The sequence below is a fragment of the Hyla sarda genome, unplaced genomic scaffold (genome assembly GCF_029499605.1).
Source record: "Hyla sarda isolate aHylSar1 unplaced genomic scaffold, aHylSar1.hap1 scaffold_1142, whole genome shotgun sequence".
In the NCBI taxonomy this organism is placed as follows: Eukaryota; Metazoa; Chordata; class Amphibia; order Anura; family Hylidae; genus Hyla; species Hyla sarda.
In genome coordinates, this window is record NW_026607763.1 from 90,972 (window position 1) to 118,063 (window position 27,092).

Here is a 27,092-nt window from a genome sequence, read left to right on the forward strand (position 1 = left end):
GGCTGTCCCCAAACGGTATCAAACCAACACCCACGGGAAGCTGTAAGCATAGAGGACATGCCTGCACCCCATTGGACTTACCTGTGTGGGTTAAACCCGGGTTATTTGACAACCTATGGCGGTGATGGTTCTGCTCAGGCAGAGCAGTGCTGATGCTCCTCATAAAGCTGTCGCTGCTGTGAAGGTTCTAGGTGACATCACAAATCCCTATGGTTACATACACAACAAAGCTGGGTTGTTGTTGTTTACACTCTGCAAGGCCTGTGGAAGTGAGTGACATCATAGCACTGTAGTTCTGAGGGTTCTAGATGGATGCAACAATCTCCTGTTGCTTCTATGAAGGCCATAATAGACGACATCACCAAACAGCTCCATAGTCACATACACAGCAAAGGAGAGATGTTGTTTACACCTAGTGATGTCAGTGGTATTGAGTGACATCACAGCACAGTGCTAAGGCTCCTGGGCCTGGACACAGCAGCAGCTGCAATATCTCAACGGAGAATACGTTTATATATATGTGTGTGTGTGCGCGTATATATATATATATATATATATATATATATATATATATATATATTTCTCCGCCGAAATCACTTTTAAACCCATTTCCACCTTTTTTTCCCTTCTCTTCCTCTTACTTTTTTTTCACGTTTTTTTACGTTTTTCTCCTTTTCGCCTCTTTTCTGGGCGTATTATTCTTCTTTTTCTTCTTTTTTTTCGTCTAATGCATACCCCATCAGTGCAGCAATGCTTATTCAATACCGCCAGCAGATGGAGACACTGGGGGATAATTTTCTAAGGATTTATACTGATTTTTCCTGTCTGAATTTGTCGCACAGAAAGTTGCAGGCCAAATATGTGTGACATTTCTGCGACTTTAGCTTCTAGAGCATTTTTACAACATTATACATAGGTGCTGAATACATAAAAAGCGACTGTTCAGCGACAGACAAGTCGCATCGGCTGAAAGTAGGCCAGAATGTCAGTCCATGTTGGAGCAGGTTTAGATACAGTCTAAAGTATAGATCTCAAAGTCTGTGCACAGAATTTAGCAAGGGCCTCGCACCTTCTGATGCATCAGGTAGGTGCACAATAGCATAGCCTAACCCTCTGTACTTTGGTCTATATTGATGCGGGACATAGACAGCCAGCTGATGACCAATCCATTAGTGCAATGGATGGCTGGAAGCATTTGTCTTTGCCTTTGCAATACCACAGAAGCAATGCATGGTCAATGTACAGCAATGACACACCTGTGTGAACAGCCAGGAGACCCCCCCCCCCATGTTATGTTACATAGTTACATAGTTAGTACGGTCGAAAAAAGACATATGTCCATCAAGTTCAACCAGGGAATTAAGGGGTAGGGGTGTGGCGCGATATTGGGGAAGGGATGAGATTTTATATTTCTTCATAAGCATTAATCTTATTTTGTCAATTAGGAACATTCAGCACCCACCCGCTATCAAGGCAGCTGCCTATCATGTCATGCCCTACCTGCACAGGTGTGCTGGCTACTCAAATGATCCAATTAAGGAGGCCATTTAGTCAGCAGCAGCAGAAGTCCTGTGCCTGGACGCTCCAACAGCGGCCAGACACAAGCAGAAGCAGCAGAAGCAGCAGCAGCAGCACCACCTTTTGTTTTTTGGCTGCAGCAGCAGCAAGGCCCACAGGGCTGGCTAGCTGGCTAGCCAGCAAGCAGGTAGCAATGAAAGTAGGAATCTTTCTTTTTAACCCTGTAAGGGGGTGGTGCACTGTACCCGAAGATACTGCCATATCGGGTCAATGCATAGGGCGACGGAAGCAAGCTTCGAAATCGGCCCCCGTTCTCAAAAATCCATTTAATATATGGTCCCCAGATAGGGGACGTATCAGATATTAAACTGATAAGAACAGATACTACACTTGATCTTAGCCAAAAGGCCGAGAAGCGATAACCGTGAAAGGGGCGGGCCCAACAAGGTCCCCTTCATGGGCACTATCACTGCTTGCTGTCAGGGAGGCTGCCAGACAATTTTCCATGCACACTCTGGGCTGGGGGGCAGTCAACCACCAGTACACACAGCAGAACCTAAACCCATACCATTATTGCTAAGCAGCAAGACAGGGGCCCATTGCACTCCCACGGGGCCTTTTTAAATGCAATCCATAACCCGGATTTGCCAGGAACCCTTCTTACTCCTCCTACTTGCATGTGACACTGGGCTTAGGATCTGCATAGGAAACACACACACAAGCACACACCTACCTTTGTTGCCTGCAGATGCCTCCTTGGCTGTCCCCAAACGGTATCAAACCAACACCCACGGGAAGCTGTAAGCATAGAGGACATGCCTGCACCCCATTGGACTTACCTGTGTGGGTTAAACCCGGGTTATTTGACAACCTATGGCGGTGATGGTTCTGCTCAGGCAGAGCAGTGCTGATGCTCCTCATAAAGCTGTCGCTGCTGTGAAGGTTCTAGGTGACATCACAAATCCCTATGGTTACATACACAACAAAGCTGGGTTGTTGTTGTTTACACTCTGCAAGGCCTGTGGAAGTGAGTGACATCATAGCACTGTAGTTCTGAGGGTTCTAGATGGATGCAACAATCTCCTGTTGCTTCTATGAAGGCCATAATAGACGACATCACCAAACAGCTCCATAGTCACATACACAGCAAAGGAGAGATGTTGTTTACACCTAGTGATGTCAGTGGTATTGAGTGACATCACAGCACAGTGCTAAGGCTCCTGGGCCTGGACACAGCAGCGGCTGCAATATCTCAACGGAGAATACGTTTATATATATGTGTGTGTGTGCGCGTATATATATATATATATATATATATATATATATATATATATATATATATATATATATTTCTCCGCCGAAATCACTTTTAAACCCATTTCCACCTTTTTTTCCCTTCTCTTCCTCTTACTTTTTTTTCACGTTTTTTTACGTTTTTCTCCTTTTCGCCTCTTTTCTGGGCGTATTATTCTTCTTTTTCTTCTTTTTTTTTGTCTAATGCATACCCCATCAGTGCAGCAATGCTTATTCAATACCGCCAGCAGATGGAGACACTGGGGGATAATTTTCTAAGGATTTATACTGATTTTTCCTGTCTGAATTTGTCGCACAGAAAGTTGCAGGCCAAATATGTGTGACATTTCTGCGACTTTAGCTTCTAGAGCATTTTTACAACATTATACATAGGTGCTGAATACATAAAAAGCGACTGTTCAGCGACAGACAAGTCGCATCGGCTGAAAGTAGGCCAGAATGTCAGTCCATGTTGGAGCAGGTTTAGATACAGTCTAAAGTATAGATCTCAAAGTCTGTGCACAGAATTTAGCAAGGGCCTCGCACCTTCTGATGCATCAGGTAGGTGCACAATAGCATAGCCTAACCCTCTGTACTTTGGTCTATATTGATGCGGGACATAGACAGCCAGCTGATGACCAATCCATTAGTGCAATGGATGGCTGGAAGCATTTGTCTTTGCCTTTGCAATACCACAGAAGCAATGCATGGTCAATGTACAGCAATGACACACCTGTGTGAACAGCCAGGAGACCCCCCCCCATGTTATGTTACATAGTTACATAGTTAGTACGGTCGAAAAAAGACATATGTCCATCAAGTTCAACCAGGGAATTAAGGGGTAGGGGTGTGGCGCGAGGGATGAGATTTTATATTTCTTCATAAGCATTAATCTTATTTTGTCAATTAGGAACATTCAGCACCCACCCGCTATCAAGGCAGCTGCCTATCATGTCATGCCCTACCTGCACAGGTGTGCTGGCTACTCAAATGATCCAATTAAGGAGGCCATTTAGTCAGCAGCAGCAGAAGTCCTGTGCCTGGACGCTCCAACAGCGGCCAGACACAAGCAGAAGCAGCAGAAGCAGCAGCAGCAGCACCACCTTTTGTTTTTTGGCTGCAGCAGCAGCAAGGCCCACAGGGCTGGCTAGCTGGCTAGCCAGCAAGCAGGTAGCAATGAAAGTAGGAATCTTTCTTTTTAACCCTGTAAGGGGGTGGTGCACTGTACCCGAAGATACTGCCATATCGGGTCAATGCATAGGGCGACGGAAGCAAGCTTCGAAATCGGCCCCCGTTCTCAAAAATCCATTTAATATATGGTCCCCAGATAGGGGACGTATCAGATATTAAACTGATAAGAACAGATAAGGTTTCAACAAAATTTTATTGAATAAATAAGAAACCATACAAAATTTAAAATGCAAAATAATAAAAGGTTCACAAAAGTTTTAAAATACAAATAATAAAACCAGTAATAAAAGGAGAAAAAATAAAAATGGCAGGATAAAACATTATACAAATGTCATAAAAACTGATTATACTGTTATTTCGTTCCATAGAGGCAGACACCACATGGATGCTGCCTCGCTGGCCCCCAACTGTTTCTTGTCTCTTAGGTAATAGATGTACATCTCACTCAGGGCCAGCTTTATACAGTTTTTAACATCAATAAAATCATGTTTAAAAAGTAAGATGTTCCTAACTTTCCAGATGGCATTTTTAAAACAATTAATAATCATCCAGCAGATCATCTGCTGTTTAAAATTGGGGCAGTTAAAAAGACCGTAAAAGACACATTCGTGATTAAAATCTTTTAGGCCGCAGGCCCACTTCAAAAGTGGGCCTACCTTCCTCCAAAGCTTCCGTGCAAAAGGGCAGTTCCAAAATATGTGCAGCACCGTTTCGTCCACTCCGCAGCCATCTCTCGGGCACTTGGCTCTCGCCACCAGTCCTCGCCTGTGCTGGAACTCACGAGTAGGGAGGCACTGGTGGACGATTGCCCAGGCAAGATCCCTGTGTACATTCGCCAGAAACTTCCCGTACACGTTCCGCCATACCTTTTTGGATCTTGCCTGTGTGAAATTGGACACTGCCAGGGTAACCTCACTCCGCCTGAGGACCTTTGATACCTTTCTCTGGTCCCCCAGTATGTCAGGCTCCAAATCTTGGAGACCTAGGAGCCTGACTGTCTTTTCCAACACCACATAATGTTTTGGGGGACACAGAAGCACCGGAGCGTTCAGAGGGATGCGCAACCATCTTTTAAAAACCATGCCCGCAGCGTACCTTAAAAAGCAGCTAAAAATGCCATTGGATTTAATAATTTTAAAACAGAAACAGAAATACTTTATGTAAAAGAAAGTAAAAAGGTTAGGAACATCTTTCCCGCCATTATCTTTACTTTTGTACATAAAATCACGCTTTAATTTCTCCATTTTTGAACCCCATAAAAAAGAAAAAACAATTCTAGTTACTTTTTTAATGTATAAAATAGATGGAGGAAATACCATGGCAATGTATAGCATAATAGGGAGTAAAACCATCTTTATTATTAAAATCTTCCCCTCCATGGTAAGGTTTCTAAGATTCCACATTAAAATCTTCTTCTCCATCTTAGCTATAGCTGAATCCCAGTTAGGGCTCCCATCATTGACCTGGTTAAAAACAATACCTAAAACTTTAATTTGATCCTGTTGCATTGTGACTCCTGGGGTGATGGATGAATCCCAGGAGCCAATATAAAAACAGTCACATTTATCTGTGTTTAGCTTAAAACCAGAGACCTCGCAGAAATAGCTGGTGTTCCTCAATGCCCCCCTCATGGATGGAGAGTCCGGGCACAGTATGGTGACATCATCCATGTACCCCAACACCTTTAGATGGGTCCCTCCTCCACCAGGTATCGGTACGCCTCTTACTACCCGGTCTTTTCTGAGGAGGGCCATCAGTGGTTCGATTGCGCAAATAAAAAGGAGTGGGGACAGGGGGCAGCCCTGTTTGACACCTGATAAAAGAGGAACACCGCTGGTTAAAAAGCCATTAACAGAGACTTGACTAAAACAGGATCGGTATAAAAGCATGATTCGGCTTAAAATCGTTTCAGGCACTGCCATCTTTTTAAGAACTAAAAACAGGTATTCATGGGAGACCCTATCAAAGGCTTTTTCAAAGTCTAAGGATAAAATTGCTACAGTTTGATTTCTATCCTTAAAATACCATAAAACATCTCTTAAAATATTTAGGGATTCAGCTATAGACCTTCCAGGTACCCCACAAACCTGATTTGGGTGAATTAATTTATGAATAAAAGGTTTAAAACGGACAGCTAATAACTTGGCTAAAACTTTATAATCGACATTTAAAAGTGTGATGGGGCGCCAATTTTTTAGCATATCCTTTTCACCCTTTTTAAAAAGTAATGATACAATCCCCCTCCTCCAGGAAGGGGGAAGTTCATTAACAATAAAAGTTTCTTTATACAATAAAACCATATCATCCTTTAAAATATCCCAAAAAGCTAAATAAAATTCGATGGGTAAACCATCTTCCCCAGGGGCCTTCCCACTAGAAAAACTTTTAAAAACAAATAAAAGTTCATCTAAGTTAAGATCACGGGATAAAACCTCCTGGTCTAAAACATCTAGCTTAAAATCAAGGGAATTAAGAACATGTTCTAAAAAGGATGGATTAAGATCTTTCTTATTAAAAAGAAGCTGGTAGAAGTTAAAAACTGCATCTAACATGCCTTTTGGAGTGGATTCACCCTCAAGGTTTTGGATGATATCCCTCCTATTCATCACTTTTTTAAAAAAGAAACGGGAACATTTCTCGCCCTCCTCCAGGTGCTGCACATGTGAGTTAAAAATGATTTGTTTCCCTTTCTTTTCTATGGCATGTTTTATTTCAGTTTTAAGGTTTAAAATATCATTTTCTACATCCATACCAGCTTCTTTCAATTTAAAAAGTACATTTAAACGCATGTTAAGAACATAAAACCACTGTTTTTCCATTTTTGCCTTCTTCTTACCTGCTTTGATAAAAAAAAATCTGATTTTAGATTTGGTGCCCTCCCACCAGTGCAGCATAGGCTCGTGGGGTTTTCTTTGTGATTGCCAGCATTGGTAGGTCCGCACAAACTCCTCTTTTATCTCAGGGTCCTCTAGGAGTGTGGTGTTTAATCTCCAGAGGCCCCTTTTTGCTTTTTGCTCCCCCTCTAGCTCCAGGCCCACCAAGAGGAGCTTATGATCAGAGAAGATATTCTGCTCGAGCGTGCATTTCAGGGGTTTAAAAGCTCTAGAGGAAAAAATAAAATCGATTCTGGAGCTCACTCTTCCATTGGACCATGTGGCGCCTGGGTCCTCCGGCAAGAGATCCTTCCAGCAATCTTTCAAATTAAAATCATCAATAAAATTTTTAAGCAGGTAAGAAGTGCGGTCTTTACGATTAATATCCCCACCCTGCCGGTGTTCCCCATCACGTATGCAGTTAAAATCACCTCCCACCAGCAGGGGGGAAGACCCAACACAAAACAGTGGTAAAATTTCAAATAGTTCTGCCCGCTCCTGTTTATCAGGAGGGGCATACACATTTAAAACACGAATTAAAAGTCCATTAAAATATAGATGAATTAAAAGAGCTCTGCCAGGCACAATCTCAGTTACTGTATGAATAGAAAAGGACTGGCCTCGGCAGAGCAGCCCAACACCCACAGAACGACAGTCATTTGCACCGGACCATATGGATGGGCCCAGCTTCCAGTCTTCTTTTAAGTCTTTATAGTCCATTTTACTAGGGATTCCACATTCTTGTAGCAGGCAAAGGTCAAAGTCACATGTCTCTAGATAAGAAAATAAAGCAGCCCTGCGATCAGGGCTCTTTAAGGACCTCACATTGAGTGAGGCAATTTTTACAGGGATAGGCATAGTTTATGGAGAGTCCGTGCTTGGAGAATCAAAGTCAATAATAAGCTGCGTACCGTCATCCCCCGCCTGCGGGGTCATCAGCTCCTTGATGTTCTGAGGGTCGGAGCTTGAGATCGATGATGCCCCGACCCTGAGCTCGCTCTCGTCCGAACTACGGCACGCCGCTTTCCTTTGAATGTCTTCCTCTTCTTCTTCTCTTTGTCTTTTAAATGTCACACTGCTGTCCATATCCTCTGTGTTGCTCTCACTCGATGTAATCTCTGGCCCCCGGCTGATGGATCTGCGTCTTCTTTCATCATTTGACGACTGGAACTGCTGCACAGGGGCCTGTGAGGCCTCTTTTCCGGAACCTTTGCCGCTACCTTGGGAAGTTTTCATCGCTTGTTCCCCAGCAAGCGTTGCTGAGGACTGTTGCTCCAACTTCCCCATCGATCGACGATGGCCAGTTTTACCCACCGGGTCCACTGCTGGCGGGGCAGCAAACCCTGGTTTGGCGCCACTTGTCTTCTTGGCCCTGTCCTGTATAGGCGGAGTAACAGGACCGGGCTCAGACCTGGCCACCTGGCTCCCCTTCCGGCGGGCTTTCACCGGGGCCTCTTCGTCCGGAGCAGGGCGACCCTGGGCCAAGCCAGTACCTGGCTTATGCTGCAATTTTGGGTCCACTTTTGCCCCCACCGAGGCCCGTCGGCTGCCACCCGCCACAGGTGAGCCCCCTTCAGAAGTTTCGGCGGGCTCTTGAGCCAGGTAGGAAGTCGATCGACGTCTTTCAATTTCCCGGGCAGTAAACTCGATCACCCGCCCGGGCTTCGTGGAATCCCCATGGCCTCCCCCTAGCACTACCACCGGTGGGCCCCCTGATGGAGCACCAGAGGTCTTGGGCCTGGACCCATCAGTACCTGCCATCTGGGGTTTGGGCATCTTAAAAAAGGACGTCTTTTGTCCTGTCCCCTCTTTGGGTGGGCCCAGCCTTGACCCACCCATCGTAGTTTTTGCTTTATGGGGACAGGAATTAAAATCGTGATTTTCCTCTCCGCAGAGGTTGCACCTTATCGTATGGCTACATCTTGAGGCTATGTGACCTTCTTGGCCACACCTATTGCAGCGAATCACACGCTCCGCGCCGCAGGTCTCCTGGGTGTGGCCAAACCTCAAGCAATTTCGGCAATACATAGGCATTTGAGGATAGAACAGGAAGCCCCGAACTCTCCCGATGGCAAAATTTGGGGGCGGATGGCAAAGACCCCCAATACCACCGGGATCCTTACGGAGCTTGACCCAGAACTTCCTCTTGCCGTTCCAGAACCGCACGGAGTTCAAGATTTTGTTTGCGAATCGCACCTCTTCGCAGTATCGCCGAAGAAAAGTGGCTATATCCTCCGTGGTCACATGAGGGCTGTGCATAGCCACCACCAACGGTATATGTTCCTCACCATAGAGGAACTGGAACGAAAGACCGTCGAGTCGATCGTCCCTCTGGTCCGCACCAGACAAGGTTGCATAGATGTTATCGCAACACGCCGTGGCCGTGAAGGTGACGGTATACAGGCCACGGCTTTCCTGGTCATTTAGACACAGGATGTCCTCCCTATTGAGGCGGAAGTAGTCAAGAAGAATCACCTCCGCAATGAAGCGGAGGTTCTTCAACTGACGATGGCTCTCCGACACCTCTATGCGGATGGTATTTCGCATCGACATTTCCCCAGAGGGGAAAGCCCAGGAGAACGGCATCTTCCACACCCAGGGACTAAGCCCCTTCCCCAATAGCAGCAGGGGCTCGGAATCCCGCTATAAAAGCGGAACCCTTACCCAAGGCAGAGGTCGGGGGTACCCTAGGTGCTTCCGAAGCTACAGGTAACGCTCAACGTACCGAAAATGCCTTCTGAGACACAAGGTCCCAGAGACAGGGGGATCGCAACCCGTTGTCCGTGGACTAAGCCCGCTCCCCAATAGCAGCAAGGGGGTGAAGTCCCTCCGTAAGGAGAGACAATCCCCCAAGGCCGAGAAGCGGGGTACCACAGACACCTTCCGACCAGACCAAATGCAGATACTACACTTGATCTTAGCCAAAAGGCCGAGAAGCGATAACCGTGAAAGGGGCGGGCCCAACAAGGTCCCCTTCATGGGCACTATCACTGCTTGCTGTCAGGGAGGCTGCCAGACAATTTTCCATGCACACTCTGGGCTGGGGGGCAGTCAACCACCAGTACACACAGCAGAACCTAAACCCCAGGGGCGGACATATCACTTGTTCAGCCGGTTCGGCTGCACAGGGGCCCAGAGTGTTAGGGGGCCCCCTAGTAGCCCAGGTCACATCTTGGGCCTCACAATCTGGGCCCCTGCAGGGCCCCCTTCCAGTACTTCGTACTAAATGCTGCAGCAACAGGTCCCGGACCTGCCGCTGACAGCAGTAATTTACCTCGGCCGGGCGAGAGGACAGGACAGGGGCTGATGGGAACAGACGTGCCCCGCGCAGGCACGCACGTCTGTTCCAAGCCCCTGATGTCACGTGTCATGGCCTCTGACCCCGGCAGAAGCGACAGGAGCAGCAAACCCTCCCGCCTCACACGGCCGCATCACTGAGCAGATAAGGTGAGGAGAGCGACGGTCGGGTGCAGGGGGGGGGGGGGGTTTGGGGGGGGAAGGGATTGTAATGATGATGAAGAGGACAGGAGGGGTGTTGAAGAGGTTGGTGGTGTAATGATAAGAAGGATTGGGGGTCTGGGAGATCGTAGTGTTGATAAGGAGGACCAGAGGGGGGGTCAGGGGTGTAGTGATTAGGGGGTTTAATGTTGATGAGAAGGACTGGGGGGGGTGTCAGCTGTGTAATACTGATGAGGTGCTTAAGGTATATGGGGTGATGAGGAGACTGAGGATGGAGTGCATGGGGTGTATGGGGTGATGAGGAGACTGAGGATGGAGTGCATGGGGTGTATGGGGTGATGAGGAGACTGAGGATGGAGTGCATGGGGTGTATGGGGTGATGAGGAGACTGAGGATGGGGTGTATGGGGGTGATGAGGAGACTGAGGATGGAGTGCATGGGGTGTATGGGGTGATGAGGAGACTGAGGATGGAGTGCATGGGGTGTATGGGGGTGATGAGGAGACTGAGGATGGAGTGCATGGGGTGTATGGAGGTGATGAGGAGACTGAGGATGGAGTGCATGGGGTGTATGGGGGTGATGAGGAGACTGAGGATGGAGTGCATGGGGTGTATGGGGGTGATGAGGAGACTGAGGATGGAGTGCATGGGGTGTATGGGGGTGATGAGGAGACTGAGGATGGAGTGCATGGGGTGTATGGGGGTGATGAGGAGACTGAGGATGGAGTGCATGGGGTGTATGGGGGTGATGAGGAGACTGAGGATGGAGTGCATGGGGTGTATGGGGGTGATGAGGAGACTGAGGATGGAGTGCATGGGGTGTATGGGGTGTTGAGGAGACTGAGGATGGAGTGCGTGGGGTGTATGGGGTGATGAGGAGACTGAGGATGGAGTGCATGGGGTGTATGGGGTGATGAGGAGACTGAGGATGGAGTGCATGGGGTGATGAGGAGACTGAGGATGGAGTGCATGGGGTGTATGGGGTGATGATGAGACTGAGGATGGAGTGCATAGGGTGAGGAAGAGACTGAGGATGGAGTGCATGGGGTGATGAGGAGTCTGAGGATGGAGTGCATGGGGTGATGAGGAGTCTGAGGATGGAGTGCATGGGGTGATGAGGAGTCTGAGGATGGAGTGCATGGGGTGATGAGGAGTCTGAGGATGGAGTGCATGGGGTGATGAGGAGTCTGAGGATGGAGTGCATGGGGTGATGAGGAGTCTGAGGATGGAGTGCATGGGGTGATGAGGAGTCTGAGGATGGAGTGCATGGGGTGATGAGGAGTCTGAGGATGGAGTGCATGGGGTGTATGGGGTGATGAGGAGACTGAGGATGGAGTGCATGGGGTGAGGAGGAGACTGAGGATGGAGTGCATGGGGTGATGAGGAGACTAAGGATGGAGTGCATGGGGTGTATGGGGTGATGAGGAGACTGAGGATGGAGTGCATGGGGTGAGGAGGAGTCTGAGGATGGAGTGCATGGGGTGATGAGGAGTCTGAGGATGGAGTGCATGGGGTGATGAGGAGTCTGAGGATGGAGTGCATGGGGTGATGAGGAGACTGAGGATGGAGTGCATGGGGTGTATGAGGTGATGAGGAGACTGAGGATGGAGTGCGTGGGGTGTATGGGGTGATGAGGAGTCTGAGGATGGAGTGCGTGGGGTGTATGGGGTGATGAGGAGACTGAGGATGGAGTGCATGGGGTGATGAGGAGACTGAGGATGGAGTGCATGGGGTGATGAGGAGTCTGAGGATGGAGTGCATGGGGTGAGGAGGAGACTGAGGATGGAGTGCATGGGGTGATGAGGAGACTGAGGATGGAGTGCATGGGGTGATGAGGAGTCTGAGGATGGAGTGCATGGGGTGAGGAGGAGACTGAGGATGGAGTGCATGGGGTGTATGGGGTGATGAGGAGACTGAGGATGGAGTGCATGGGGTGTATGGGGTGATGAGGAGACTGAGGATGGAGTGCATGGGGTGATGAGGAGACTGAGGATGGAGTGCATGGGGTGTATGGGGTGATGAGGAGACTGAGGATGGAGTGCATGGGGTGATGAGGAGTCTGAGGATGGAGTGCATGGGGTGTATGGGGTGATGAGGAGACTGAGGATGGAGTGCATGGGGTGTATGGGGTGATGAGGAGACTGAGGATGGAGTGCATGGGGTGTATGGGGTGATGAGGAGACTGAGGATGGAGTGCATGGGGTGTATGGGGTGATGATGAGACTGAGGATGGAGTGCATAGGGTGAGGAAGAGACTGAGGATGGAGTGCATGGGGTGATGAGGAGTCTGAGGATGGAGTGCATGGGGTGATGAGGAGTCTGAGGATGGAGTGCATGGGGTGATGAGGAGTCTGAGGATGGAGTGCATGGGGTGATGAGGAGTCTGAGGATGGAGTGCATGGGGTGTATGGGGTGATGATGAGACTGAGGATGGAGTGCATAGGGTGAGGAAGAGACTGAGGATGGAGTGCATGGGGTGATGAGGAGACTGAGGATGGGGTGTATGAGGTGATGAGGAGACTGAGGATAGAGTGCATGGGGTGATGAGGAGACTGAGGATGGGGTGCGTGGGGTGTATGGGGTGATGAGGAGACTGAGGATGGGGTGCGTGGGGTGTATGGGGTGATGAGGAGACTGAGGATGGGGTGTATGGGGTGATGAGGAGACCGAGGATGGGTTGTGCGGGGGGGAATGGGGTGATGAGACTGAAGATGGGGTGCGTGGGGTGTATGGGGTGATGAGGAGACTGAGGTTGGGGTATATGGGGGTGATGAGGAGACTGAGGATGGGGTGCGTGGGGTGTATGGGGGGATGAGACTGAGGATGGGGTGCGTGGGGTGTATGGGGGAGATAAGGAGACTGAGGATGGGTTGCGTGGGGTGTATGGGGTGATGAGGAGACTGAGGATGGAGTGCATGGGGTGTATGGGGTGATTCAGTGGTGTATAGTGGTTGGCAGTATTAAATTAATAGAATACAGTGGATGGCAGTATTATATTCATGGAGTACAGTGGTTGGCAGTATTATATTCATGGAGTACAGTGGTTGGCAGTATTATATTCATGGAGTACAGTGGTTGGCAGTATTATATTCAGGGTACAGTGGCTGGCAGTATTATAGTCAGGGTACAGTGGTTGGCAGTATTATAGTCAGGGTACAGTGGTTGGCAGTATTATATTCATGAAGTACAGTGGTTGGCAGTATTATATTCAGGGTACAGTATTTGGCAGTATTATATTCAGGGGGTACAGTGGTTGGCAGTATTATAGTCAGGGTACAGTGGTTGGCAGTATTATAGTCAGGGTACAGTGGTTGGCAGTATTATATTCATGAAGTACAGTGGTTGGCAGTATTATATTCAGGGTACAGTATTTGGCAGTATTATATTCAGGGGGTACAGTGGTTGGCAGTATTATATTCATGAAGTACAGTATTTAGCAGTATTACATTCAGGGGTACAGTGGTTGGCAGTATTATATTCAGGGGTACAGTATTTGGCAGTATTATATTCAGGGGTACAGTGGTTGGCAGTATTATATTCAGGGGTACAGTGGTTGGCAGTATTCAGGGGGTACAGTGGTTGGCAGTATTATATTCAGGGGGTACAGTGGTTGGCAGTATTATATTCAGGGGGTACAGTATTTGGCAAGGTTATAATGATTATTGTCATCATACAGAGGATGAGGATCTACTGACAAATTAAGGAACCAATGATGTCCAGATGTCAGACTCTGCAGAGAAGATGGAAGAAATCCTGGTGTCTGGACCAGATGAAGAAAAGTAAAGACAACAGAGAAGACGTCACTCAGGTCAGTGATATCATTGTGTATTTTCCTAACTGTCCCATCAGAGTTGTAGTCACTGATATCATTGTGTAGTCTCCTGACTGTCCCATCAGCTGTAGTCACTTCAGACATGATGGGAGTTGCAGCTTTCCAACATCTGGGGAGCCACTTGAACCAAGGTGATTGGTGGGGGTCCCATGAGTCAGACCCCCACCATAAAAATGGGCTGTTTATTTTAAAATGCCTGGGCCTATTTTTGGTCCCAGTCTGGCCCTGCCTGTAAGTCACTTCTATCACTAAGGATAAGAAGCCAAGGAACCAGGGGGTGCCAAGGGGTGTCGTGCTAAGTCTAGGGGTGCGAATGTAAAGGGGAGCACTGCCCTCTGCATCCCAGCTAGATACGGGTCAGGCTGACCTGGGGGAGTACTCACGGGGCCTGGGCCGCACACTGAGAGGGACAGGGCCACCCGGAGCCCACCTCAGGAGCCGTTCCATCCACCTGTACTGGACAAGGCAAGTGGCGACACTACACACGCGGGGTAAGTGGAGGCCCCCCCCGGTGGGGTCTGGGTACATGAGGGGGCACAGTGCTGGGGGGGGGGGGCCAGGCACATTTCTTGCACAGGGGCCCTCTGCTGTCTGTGTCCGCCCCTGCTAAACCCATACCATTATTGCTAAGCAGCAAGACAGGGGCCCATTGCACTCCCACGGGGCCTTTTTAAATGCAATCCATAACCCGGATTTGCCAGGAACCCTTCTTACTCCTCCTACTTGCATGTGACACTGGGCTTAGGATCTGCATAGGAAACACACACACAAGCACACACCTACCTTTGTTGCCTGCAGATGCCTCCTTGGCTGTCCCCAAACGGTATCAAACCAACACCCACGGGAAGCTGTAAGCATAGAGGACATGCCTGCACCCCATTGGACTTACCTGTGTGGGTTAAATCCGGGTTATTTGACAACCTATGGCGGTGATGGTTCTGCTCAGGCAGAGCAGTGCTGATGCTCCTCATAAAGCTGTCGCTGCTGTGAAGGTTCTAGGTGACATCACAAATCCCTATGGTTACATACACAACAAAGCTGGGTTGTTGTTGTTTACACTCTGCAAGGCCTGTGGAAGTGAGTGACATCATAGCACTGTAGTTCTGAGGGTTCTAGATGGATGCAACAATCTCCTGTTGCTTCTATGAAGGCCATAATAGACGACATCACCAAACAGCTCCATAGTCACATACACAGCAAAGGAGAGATGTTGTTTACACCTAGTGATGTCAGTGGTATTGAGTGACATCACAGCACAGTGCTAAGGCTCCTGGGCCTGGACACAGCAGCGGCTGCAATATCTCAACGGAGAATACGTTTATATATATGTGTGTGTGTGCGCGTATATATATATATATATATATATATATATATATATATATTTCTCCGCCGAAATCACTTTTAAACCCATTTCCACCTTTTTTTCCCTTCTCTTCCTCTTACTTTTTTTTCACGTTTTTTTACGTTTTTCTCCTTTTCGCCTCTTTTCTGGGCGTATTATTCTTCTTTTTCTTCTTTTTTTTCGTCTAATGCATACCCCATCAGTGCAGCAATGCTTATTCAATACCGCCAGCAGATGGAGACACTGGGGAATAATTTTCTAAGGATTTATACTGATTTTTCCTGTCTGAATTTGTCGCACAGAAAGTTGCAGGCCAAATATGTGTGACATTTCTGCGACTTTAGCTTCTAGAGCATTTTTACAACATTATACATAGGTGCTGAATACATAAAAAGCGACTGTTCAGCGACAGACAAGTCGCATCGGCTGAAAGTAGGCCAGAATGTCAGTCCATGTTGGAGCAGGTTTAGATACAGTCTAAAGTATAGATCTCAAAGTCTGTGCACAGAATTTAGCAAGGGCCTCGCACCTTCTGATGCATCAGGTAGGTGCACAATAGCATAGCCTAACCCTCTGTACTTTGGTCTATATTGATGCGGGACATAGACAGCCAGCTGATGACCAATCCATTAGTGCAATGGATGGCTGGAAGCATTTGTCTTTGCCTTTGCAATACCACAGAAGCAATGCATGGTCAATGTACAGCAATGACACACCTGTGTGAACAGCCAGGAGACCCCCCCCCCCCCCCCCCCCATGTTATGTTACATAGTTACATAGTTAGTACGGTCGAAAAAAGACATATGTCCATCAAGTTCAACCAGGGAATTAAGGGGTAGGGGTGTGGCGCGATATTGGGGAAGGGATGAGATTTTATATTTCTTCATAAGCATTAATCTTATTTTGTCAATTAGGAACATTCAGCACCCACCCGCTATCAAGGCAGCTGCCTATCATGTCATGCCCTACCTGCACAGGTGTGCTGGCTACTCAAATGATCCAATTAAGGAGGCCATTTAGTCAGCAGCAGCAGAAGTCCTGTGCCTGGACGCTCCAACAGCGGCCAGACACAAGCAGAAGCAGCAGAAGCAGCAGCAGCACCACCTTTTGTTTTTTGGCTGCAGCAGCAGCAAGGCCCACAGGGCTGGCTAGCTGGCTAGCCAGCAAGCAGGTAGCAATGAAAGTAGGAATCTTTCTTTTTAACCCTGTAAGGGGGTGGTGCACTGTACCCGAAGATACTGCCATATCGGGTCAATGCATAGGGCGACGGAAGCAAGCTTCGAAATCGGCCCCCGTTCTCAAAAATCCATTTAATATATGGTCCCCAGATAGGGGACGTATCAGATATTAAACTGATAAGAACAGATACTACACTTGATCTTAGCCAAAAGGCCGAGAAGCGATAACCGTGAAAGGGGCGGGCCCAACAAGGTCCCCTTCATGGGCACTATCACTGCTTGCTGTCAGGGAGGCTGCCAGACAATTTTCCATGCACACTCTGGGCTGGGGGGCAGTCAACCACCAGTACACACAGCAGAACCTAAACCCATACCATTATTGCTAAGCAGCAAGACAGGGGCCCATTGCACTCCCACGGGGCCTTTTTAAATGCAATCCATAACCCGGATTTGCCAGGAACCCTTCTTACTCCTCCTACTTGCATGTGACACTGGGCTTAGGATCTGCATAGGAAACACACACACAAGCACACACCTACCTTTGTTGCCTGCAGATGCCTCCTTGGCTGTCCCCAAACGGTATCAAACCAACACCCACGGGAAGCTGTAAGCATAGAGGACATGCCTGCACCCCATTGGACTTACCTGTGTGGGTTAAATCCGGGTTATTTGACAACCTATGGCGGTGATGGTTCTGCTCAGGCAGAGCAGTGCTGATGCTCCTCATAAAGCTGTCGCTGCTGTGAAGGTTCTAGGTGACATCACAAATCCCTATGGTTACATACACAACAAAGCTGGGTTGTTGTTGTTTACACTCTGCAAGGCCTGTGGAAGTGAGTGACATCATAGCACTGTAGTTCTGAGGGTTCTAGATGGATGCAACAATCTCCTGTTGCTTCTATGAAGGCCATAATAGACGACATCACCAAACAGCTCCATAGTCACATACACAGCAAAGGAGAGATGTTGTTTACACCTAGTGATGTCAGTGGTATTGAGTGACACCACAGCACAGTGCTAAGGCTCCTGGGCCTGGACACAGCAGCGGCTGCAATATCTCAACGGAGAATACGTTTATATATATGTGTGTGTGTGCGCGTATATATATATATATATATATATATATATATATATATTTCTCCGCCGAAATCACTTTTAAACCCATTTCCACCTTTTTTTCCCTTCTCTTCCTCTTACTTTTTTTTCACGTTTTTTTACGTTTTTCTCCTTTTCGCCTCTTTTCTGGGCGTATTATTCTTCTTTTTCTTCTTTTTTTTCGTCTAATGCATACCCCATCAGTGCAGCAATGCTTATTCAATACCGCCAGCAGATGGAGACACTGGGGGATAATTTTCTAAGGATTTATACTGATTTTTCCTGTCTGAATTTGTCGCACAGAAAGTTGCAGGCCAAATATGTGTGACATTTCTGCGACTTTAGCTTCTAGAGCATTTTTACAACATTATACATAGGTGCTGAATACATAAAAAGCGACTGTTCAGCGACAGACAAGTCGCATCGGCTGAAAGTAGGCCAGAATGTCAGTCCATGTTGGAGCAGGTTTAGATACAGTCTAAAGTATAGATCTCAAAGTCTGTGCACAGAATTTAGCAAGGGCCTCGCACCTTCTGATGCATCAGGTAGGTGCACAATAGCATAGCCTAACCCTCTGTACTTTGGTCTATATTGATGCGGGAGATAGACAGCCAGCTGATGACCAATCCATTAGTGCAATGGATGGCTGGAAGCATTTGTCTTTGCCTTTGCAATACCACAGAAGCAATGCATGGTCAATGTACAGCAATGACACACCTATGTGAACAGCCAGGAGACCCCCCCCCCCCCCCCCCATGTTATGTTACATAGTTACATAGTTAGTACGGTCGAAAAAAGACATATGTCCATCAAGTTCAACCAGGGAATTAAGGGGTAGGGGTGTGGCGCGATATTGGGGAAGGGATGAGATTTTATATTTCTTCATAAGCATTAATCTTATTTTGTCAATTAGGAACATTCAGCACCCACCCGCTATCAAGGCAGCTGCCTATCATGTCATGCCCTACCTGCACAGGTGTGCTGGCTACTCAAATGATCCAATTAAGGAGGCCATTTAGTCAGCAGCAGCAGAAGTCCTGTGCCTGGACGCTCCAACAGCGGCCAGACACAAGCAGAAGCAGCAGAAGCAGCAGCAGCACCACCTTTTGTTTTTTGGCTGCAGCAGCAGCAAGGCCCACAGGGCTGGCTAGCTGGCTAGCCAGCAAGCAGGTAGCAATGAAAGTAGGAATCTTTCTTTTTAACCCTGTAAGGGGGTGGTGCACTGTACCCGAAGATACTGCCATATCGGGTCAATGCATAGGGCGACGGAAGCAAGCTTCGAAATCGGCCCCCGTTCTCAAAAATCCATTTAATATATGGTCCCCAGATAGGGGACATATCAGATATTAAACTGATAAGAACAGATACTACACTTGATCTTAGCCAAAAGGCCGAGAAGCGATAACCGTGAAAGGGGCGGGCCCAACAAGGTCCCCTTCATGGGCACTATCACTGCTTGCTGTCAGGGAGGCTGCCAGACAATTTTCCATGCACACTCTGGGCTGGGGGGCAGTCAACCACCAGTACACACAGCAGAACCTAAACCCATACCATTATTGCTAAGCAGCAAGACAGGGGCCCATTGCACTCCCACGGGGCCTTTTTAAATGCAATCCATAACCCGGATTTGCCAGGAACCCTTCTTACTCCTCCTACTTGCATGTGACACTGGGCTTAGGATCTGCATAGGAAACACACACACAAGCACACACCTACCTTTGTTGCCTGCAGATGCCTCCTTGGCTGTCCCCAAACGGTATCAAACCAACACCCACGGGAAGCTGTAAGCATAGAGGACATGCCTGCACCCCATTGGACTTACCTGTGTGGGTTAAATCCGGGTTATTTGACAACCTATGGCGGTGATGGTTCTGCTCAGGCAGAGCAGTGCTGATGCTCCTCATAAAGCTGTCGCTGCTGTGAAGGTTCTAGGTGACATCACAAATCCCTATGGTTACATACACAACAAAGCTGGGTTGTTGTTGTTTACACTCTGCAAGGCCTGTGGAAGTGAGTGACATCATAGCACTGTAGTTCTGAGGGTTCTAGATGGATGCAACAATCTCCTGTTGCTTCTATGAAGGCCATAATAGACGACATCACCAAACAGCTCCATAGTCACATACACAGCAAAGGAGAGATGTTGTTTACACCTAGTGATGTCAGTGGTATTGAGTGACATCACAGCACAGTGCTAAGGCTCCTGGGCCTGGACACAGCAGCGGCTGCAATATCTCAACGGAGAATACGTTTATATATATGTGTGTGTGTGCGCGTATATATATATATATATATATATATATATATATATATATTTCTCCGCCGAAATCACTTTTAAACCCATTTCCACCTTTTTTTCCCTTCTCTTCCTCTTACTTTTTTTTCACGTTTTTTTACGTTTTTCTCCTTTTCGCCTCTTTTCTGGGCGTATTATTCTTCTTTTTCTTCTTTTTTTTCGTCTAATGCATACCCCATCAGTGCAGCAATGCTTATTCAATACCGCCAGCAGATGGAGACACTGGGGGATAATTTTCTAAGGATTTATACTGATTTTTCCTGTCTGAATTTGTCGCACAGAAAGTTGCAGGCCAAATATGTGTGACATTTCTGCGACTTTAGCTTCTAGAGCATTTTTACAACATTATACATAGGTGCTGAATACATAAAAAGCGACTGTTCAGCGACAGACAAGTCGCATCGGCTGAAAGTAGGCCAGAATGTCAGTCCATGTTGGAGCAGGTTTAGATACAGTCTAAAGTATAGATCTCAAAGTCTGTGCACAGAATTTAGCAAGGGCCTCGCACCTTCTGATGCATCAGGTAGGTGCACAATAGCATAGCCTAACCCTCTGTACTTTGGTCTATATTGATGCGGGACATAGACAGCCAGCTGATGACCAATCCATTAGTGCAATGGATGGCTGGAAGCATTTGTCTTTGCCTTTGCAATACCACAGAAGCAATGCATGGTCAATGTACAGCAATGACACACCTGTGTGAACAGCCAGGAGACCCCCCCCCCCCCCCATGTTATGTTACATAGTTACATAGTTAGTACGGTCGAAAAAAGACATATGTCCATCAAGTTCAACCAGGGAATTAAGGGGTAGGGGTGTGGCGCGATATTGGGGAAGGGATGAGATTTTATATTTCTTCATAAGCATTAATCTTATTTTGTCAATTAGGAACATTCAGCACCCACCCGCTATCAAGGCAGCTGCCTATCATGTCATGCCCTACCTGCACAGGTGTGCTGGCTACTCAAATGATCCAATTAAGGAGGCCATTTAGTCAGCAGCAGCAGAAGTCCTGTGCCTGGACGCTCCAACAGCGGCCAGACACAAGCAGAAGCAGCAGAAGCAGCAGCAGCACCACCTTTTGTTTTTTGGCTGCAGCAGCAGCAGCAAGGCCCACAGGGCTGGCTAGCTGGCTAGCCAGCAAGCAGGTAGCAATGAAAGTAGGAATCTTTCTTTTTAACCCTGTAAGGGGGTGGTGCACTGTACCCGAAGATACTGCCATATCGGGTCAATGCATAGGGCGACGGAAGCAAGCTTCGAAATCGGCCCCCGTTCTCAAAAATCCATTTAATATATGGTCCCCAGATAGGGGACGTATCAGATATTAAACTGATAAGAACAGATACTACACTTGATCTTAGCCAAAAGGCCGAGAAGCGATAACCGTGAAAGGGGCGGGCCCAACAAGGTCCCCTTCATGGGCACTATCACTGCTTGCTGTCAGGGAGGCTGCCAGACAATTTTCCATGCACACTCTGGGCTGGGGGGCAGTCAACCACCAGTACACACAGCAGAACCTAAACCCATACCATTATTGCTAAGCAGCAAGACAGGGGCCCATTGCACTCCCACGGGGCCTTTTTAAATGCAATCCATAACCCGGATTTGCCAGGAACCCTTCTTACTCCTCCTACTTGCATGTGACACTGGGCTTAGGATCTGCATAGGAAACACACACACAAGCACACACCTACCTTTGTTGCCTGCAGATGCCTCCTTGGCTGTCCCCAAACGGTATCAAACCAACACCCACGGGAAGCTGTAAGCATAGAGGACATGCCTGCACCCCATTGGACTTACCTGTGTGGGTTAAATCCGGGTTATTTGACAACCTATGGCGGTGATGGTTCTGCTCAGGCAGAGCAGTGCTGATGCTCCTCATAAAGCTGTCGCTGCTGTGAAGGTTCTAGGTGACATCACAAATCCCTATGGTTACATACACAACAAAGCTGGGTTGTTGTTGTTTACACTCTGCAAGGCCTGTGGAAGTGAGTGACATCATAGCACTGTAGTTCTGAGGGTTCTAGATGGATGCAACAATCTCCTGTTGCTTCTATGAAGGCCATAATAGACGACATCACCAAACAGCTCCATAGTCACATACACAGCAAAGGAGAGATGTTGTTTACACCTAGTGATGTCAGTGGTATTGAGTGACATCACAGCACAGTGCTAAGGCTCCTGGGCCTGGACACAGCAGCGGCTGCAATATCTCAACGGAGAATACGTTTATATATATGTGTGTGTGTGCGCGTATATATATATATATATATATATATATATATATATATATATATATATTTCTCCGCCGAAATCACTTTTAAACCCATTTCCACCTTTTTTTCCCTTCTCTTCCTCTTACTTTTTTTTCAAGTTTTTTTACGTTTTTCTCCTTTTCGCCTCTTTTCTGGGCGTATTATTCTTCTTTTTCTTCTTTTTTTTCGTCTAATGCATACCCCATCAGTGCAGCAATGCTTATTCAATACCGCCAGCAGATGGAGACACTGGGGGATAATTTTCTAAGGATTTATACTGATTTTTCCTGTCTGAATTTGTCGCACAGAAAGTTGCAGGCCAAATATGTGTGACATTTCTGCGACTTTAGCTTCTAGAGCATTTTTACAACATTATACATAGGTGCTGAATACATAAAAAGCGACTGTTCAGCGACAGACAAGTCGCATCGGCTGAAAGTAGGCCAGAATGTCAGTCCATGTTGGAGCAGGTTTAGATACAGTCTAAAGTATAGATCTCAAAGTCTGTGCACAGAATTTAGCAAGGGCCTCGCACCTTCTGATGCATCAGGTAGGTGCACAATAGCATAGCTAACCCTCTGTACTTTGGTCTATATTGATGCGGGACATAGACAGCCAGCTGATGACCAATCCATTAGTGCAATGGATGGCTGGAAGCATTTGTCTTTGCCTTTGCAATACCACAGAAGCAATGCATGGTCAATGTACAGCAATGACACACCTGTGTGAACAGCCAGGAGACCCCCCCCCCCCCCCCATGTTATGTTACATAGTTACATAGTTAGTACGGTCGAAAAAAGACATATGTCCATCAAGTTCAACCAGGGAATTAAGGGGTAGGGGTGTGGCGCGATATTGGGGAAGGGATGAGATTTTATATTTCTTCATAAGCATTAATCTTATTTTGTCAATTAGGAACATTCAGCACCCACCCGCTATCAAGGCAGCTGCCTATCATGTCATGCCCTACCTGCACAGGTGTGCTGGCTACTCAAATGATCCAATTAAGGAGGCCATTTAGTCAGCAGCAGCAGAAGTCCTGTGCCTGGACGCTCCAACAGCGGCCAGACACAAGCAGAAGCAGCAGAAGCAGCAGCAGCACCACCTTTTGTTTTTTGGCTGCAAGCAGCAGCAAGGCCCACAGGGCTGGCTAGCTGGCTAGCCAGCAAGCAGGTAGCAATGAAAGTAGGAATCTTTCTTTTTAACCCTGTAAGGGGGTGGTGCACTGTACCCGAAGATACTGCCATATCGGGTCAATGCATAGGGCGACGGAAGCAAGCTTCGAAATCGGCCCCCGTTCTCAAAAATCCATTTAATATATGGTCCCCAGATAGGGGACGTATCAGATATTAAACTGATAAGAACAGATACTACACTTGATCTTAGCCAAAAGGCCGAGAAGCGATAACTGTGAAAGGGGCGGGCCCAACAAGGTCCCCTTCATGGGCACTATCACTGCTTGCTGTCAGGGAGGCTGCCAGACAATTTTCCATGCACACTCTGGGCTGGGGGGCAGTCAACCACCAGTACACACAGCAGAACCTAAACCCATACCATTATTGCTAAGCAGCAAGACAGGGGCCCATTGCACTCCCACGGGGCCTTTTTAAATGCAATCCATAACCCGGATTTGCCAGGAACCCTTCTTACTCCTCCTACTTGCATGTGACACTGGGCTTAGGATCTGCATAGGAAACACACACACAAGCACACACCTACCTTTGTTGCCTGCAGATGCCTCCTTGGCTGTCCCCAAACGGTATCAAACCAACACCCACGGGAAGCTGTAAGCATAGAGGACATGCCTGCACCCCATTGGACTTACCTGTGTGGGTTAAATCCGGGTTATTTGACAACCTATGGCGGTGATGGTTCTGCTCAGGCAGAGCAGTGCTGATGCTCCTCATAAAGCTGTCGCTGCTGTGAAGGTTCTAGGTGACATCACAAATCCCTATGGTTACATACACAACAAAGCTGGGTTGTTGTTGTTTACACTCTGCAAGGCCTGTGGAAGTGAGTGACATCATAGCACTGTAGTTCTGAGGGTTCTAGATGGATGCAACAATCTCCTGTTGCTTCTATGAAGGCCATAATAGACGACATCACCAAACAGCTCCATAGTCACATACACAGCAAAGGAGAGATGTTGTTTACACCTAGTGATGTCAGTGGTATTGAGTGACATCACAGCACAGTGCTAAGGCTCCTGGGCCTGGACACAGCAGCGGCTGCAATATCTCAACGGAGAATACGTTTATATATATGTGTGTGTGTGCGCGTATATATATATATATATATATATATATATATATATATATATATATATATTTCTCCGCCGAAATCACTTTTAAACCCATTTCCACCTTTTTTTCCCTTCTCTTCCTCTTACTTTTTTTTCACGTTTTTTTACGTTTTTCTCCTTTTCGCCTCTTTTCTGGGCGTATTATTCTTCTTTTTCTTCTTTTTTTTCGTCTAATGCATACCCCATCAGTGCAGCAATGCTTATTCAATACCGCCAGCAGATGGAGACACTGGGGGATAATTTTCTAAGGATTTATACTGATTTTTCCTGTCTGAATTTGTCGCACAGAAAGTTGCAGGCCAAATATGTGTGACATTTCTGCGACTTTAGCTTCTAGAGCATTTTTACAACATTATACATAGGTGCTGAATACATAAAAAGCGACTGTTCAGCGACAGACAAGTCGCATCGGCTGAAAGTAGGCCAGAATGTCAGTCCATGTTGGAGCAGGTTTAGATACAGTCTAAAGTATAGATCTCAAAGTCTGTGCACAGAATTTAGCAAGGGCCTCGCACCTTCTGATGCATCAGGTAGGTGCACAATAGCATAGCCTAACCCTCTGTACTTTGGTCTATATTGATGCGGGACATAGACAGCCAGCTGATGACCAATCCATTAGTGCAATGGATGGCTGGAAGCATTTGTCTTTGCCTTTGCAATACCACAGAAGCAATGCATGGTCAATGTACAGCAATGACACACCTGTGTGAACAGCCAGGAGACCCCCCCCCCCCCCCCCCCATGTTATGTTACATAGTTACATAGTTAGTACGGTCGAAAAAAGACATATGTCCATCAAGTTCAACCAGGGAATTAAGGGGTAGGGGTGTGGCGCGATATTGGGGAAGGGATGAGATTTTATATTTCTTCATAAGCATTAATCTTATTTTGTCAATTAGGAACATTCAGCACCCACCCGCTATCAAGGCAGCTGCCTATCATGTCATGCCCTACCTGCACAGGTGTGCTGGCTACTCAAATGATCCAATTAAGGAGGCCATTTAGTCAGCAGCAGCAGAAGTCCTGTGCCTGGACGCTCCAACAGCGGCCAGACACAAGCAGAAGCAGCAGAAGCAGCAGCAGCACCACCTTTTGTTTTTTGGCTGCAGCAGCAGCAAGGCCCACAGGGCTGGCTAGCTGGCTAGCCAGCAAGCAGGTAGCAATGAAAGTAGGAATCTTTCTTTTTAACCCTGTAAGGGGGTGGTGCACTGTACCCGAAGATACTGCCATATCGGGTCAATGCATAGGGCGACGGAAGCAAGCTTCAAAATCGGCCCCCGTTCTCAAAAATCCATTTAATATATGGTCCCCAGATAGGGGACGTATCAGATATTAAACTGATAAGAACAGATACTACACTTGATCTTAGCCAAAAGGCCGAGAAGCGATAACCGTGAAAGGGGCGGGCCCAACAAGGTCCCCTTCATGGGCACTATCACTGCTTGCTGTCAGGGAGGCTGCCAGACAATTTTCCATGCACACTCTGGGCTGGGGGGCAGTCAACCACCAGTACACACAGCAGAACCTAAACCCATACCATTATTGCTAAGCAGCAAGACAGGGGCCCATTGCACTCCCACGGGGCCTTTTTAAATGCAATCCATAACCCGGATTTGCCAGGAACCCTTCTTACTCCTCCTACTTGCATGTGACACTGGGCTTAGGATCTGCATAGGAAACACACACACAAGCACACACCTACCTTTGTTGCCTGCAGATGCCTCCTTGGCTGTCCCCAAACGGTATCAAACCAACACCCACGGGAAGCTGTAAGCATAGAGGACATGCCTGCACCCCATTGGACTTACCTGTGTGGGTTAAATCCGGGTTATTTGACAACCTATGGCGGTGATGGTTCTGCTCAGGCAGAGCAGTGCTGATGCTCCTCATAAAGCTGTCGCTGCTGTGAAGGTTCTAGGTGACATCACAAATCCCTATGGTTACATACACAACAAAGCTGGGTTGTTGTTGTTTACACTCTGCAAGGCCTGTGGAAGTGAGTGACATCATAGCACTGTAGTTCTGAGGGTTCTAGATGGATGCAACAATCTCCTGTTGCTTCTATGAAGGCCATAATAGACGACATCACCAAACAGCTCCATAGTCACATACACAGCAAAGGAGAGATGTTGTTTACACCTAGTGATGTCAGTGGTATTGAGTGACATCACAGCACAGTGCTAAGGCTCCTGGGCCTGGACACAGCAGCGGCTGCAATATCTCAACGGAGAATACGTTTATATATATGTGTGTGTGTGCGCGTATATATATATATATATATATATATATATATATATATATATATATTTCTCCGCCGAAATCACTTTTAAACCCATTTCCACCTTTTTTTCCCTTCTCTTCCTCTTACTTTTTTTTCACGTTTTTTTACGTTTTTCTCCTTTTCGCCTCTTTTCTGGGCGTATTATTCTTCTTTTTCTTCTTTTTTTTTCGTCTAATGA

The 27,092-nt window shown here is 47.3% G+C and overlaps 7 non-coding genes and 1 pseudogene across 7 annotated transcripts; all 8 read right to left on the reverse strand.

The window, feature by feature from the left end:
* Positions 1-1,747: 1,747 nt before the first annotated feature.
* On the reverse strand, positions 1,748-1,938 carry LOC130301962 (U2 spliceosomal RNA). Its single transcript, XR_008852300.1, has one exon. It is a non-coding gene; the product is annotated as a U2 spliceosomal RNA (small nuclear RNA).
* Positions 1,939-4,023: 2,085 nt separating this feature from the next.
* LOC130301966 (U2 spliceosomal RNA) lies at positions 4,024-4,209 on the reverse strand. Its single transcript, XR_008852304.1, has one exon. It is a non-coding gene; the product is annotated as a U2 spliceosomal RNA (small nuclear RNA).
* A 5,389-nt stretch (positions 4,210-9,598) lies between these two features.
* On the reverse strand, positions 9,599-9,816 carry LOC130301970 (U2 spliceosomal RNA; annotated as a pseudogene).
* A 6,904-nt stretch (positions 9,817-16,720) lies between these two features.
* On the reverse strand, positions 16,721-16,911 carry LOC130301963 (U2 spliceosomal RNA). The gene has a single exon (XR_008852301.1). It is a non-coding gene; the product is annotated as a U2 spliceosomal RNA (small nuclear RNA).
* Positions 16,912-18,992: 2,081 nt separating this feature from the next.
* On the reverse strand, positions 18,993-19,183 carry LOC130301972 (U2 spliceosomal RNA). The gene has a single exon (XR_008852306.1). It is a non-coding gene; the product is annotated as a U2 spliceosomal RNA (small nuclear RNA).
* A 2,083-nt stretch (positions 19,184-21,266) lies between these two features.
* Positions 21,267-21,457, reverse strand: LOC130301964 (U2 spliceosomal RNA). The gene has a single exon (XR_008852302.1). It is a non-coding gene; the product is annotated as a U2 spliceosomal RNA (small nuclear RNA).
* A 2,089-nt stretch (positions 21,458-23,546) lies between these two features.
* Positions 23,547-23,737, reverse strand: LOC130301965 (U2 spliceosomal RNA). Its single transcript, XR_008852303.1, has one exon. It is a non-coding gene; the product is annotated as a U2 spliceosomal RNA (small nuclear RNA).
* Positions 23,738-25,831: 2,094 nt separating this feature from the next.
* On the reverse strand, positions 25,832-26,022 carry LOC130301925 (U2 spliceosomal RNA). Its single transcript, XR_008852263.1, has one exon. It is a non-coding gene; the product is annotated as a U2 spliceosomal RNA (small nuclear RNA).
* Positions 26,023-27,092: the final 1,070 nt, after the last annotated feature.